Here is a 737-nt window from a genome sequence, read left to right on the forward strand (position 1 = left end):
TGGCTCCATCATAAAGATAAGTGTTTTCTACACTCAGGTTGAAAGATGCTATCAAAACAATCACCTACCTGTGTTCGGAAATACAGCAAGAAATATGATGAAATTTGAGCAGTAGCTGTCATGTTAAGCCATGTCACTTTTCCTATGGGAGCAACAGTGGCAAAATGTTTATGGAATTTTTCTTTTTGTCAGATGGTCTCTAGATTTACATCTTAGCTCTGTTACTTATTAGCTATTTGTCCTTACACAAGTTAATCAGTATCCTGAAGCCTAACTTTCTTAATAACAACACTCCATCACTCCTTTTTTTTTTGATGGAGTCTTGCTCTGTCACCAGGCTGGAGTGCAGTGACAGTGATCTCGGCTCACTTCAACCTCCACCTTCCGGATTCAAGTGATTCTCCTGCCTCAGCTACCTGAGTAGCTGGGACTACAGGTGTGCACCACCACGCCCAGCTAATTTTTGTATTTTTAGTAGAGATGGGGCTTCACCATGTTGGACAGGATGGTCTCAGTCTCTTGACCTCATGATCCGCCCACCTCAGCCTCCCACAGTGTTGGGATTACAGGCGTGAGCCACCACGCTCAGCCTACTCCATCACTTGTTTTATCTCACCTTGTCTCATCAAAGAAAAAGAGAGAGAGAACTTTGGGAAAAACTCAAATACCTGAAATCTCCATGTACATACTGAGGAAGTTTTATACTGATAAAAAAAAATCCATGTATCATTCTCATC

This window comes from Symphalangus syndactylus, chromosome 3 (assembly GCF_028878055.3).
Source record: "Symphalangus syndactylus isolate Jambi chromosome 3, NHGRI_mSymSyn1-v2.1_pri, whole genome shotgun sequence".
Classification (NCBI taxonomy): Eukaryota; Metazoa; Chordata; class Mammalia; order Primates; family Hylobatidae; genus Symphalangus; species Symphalangus syndactylus.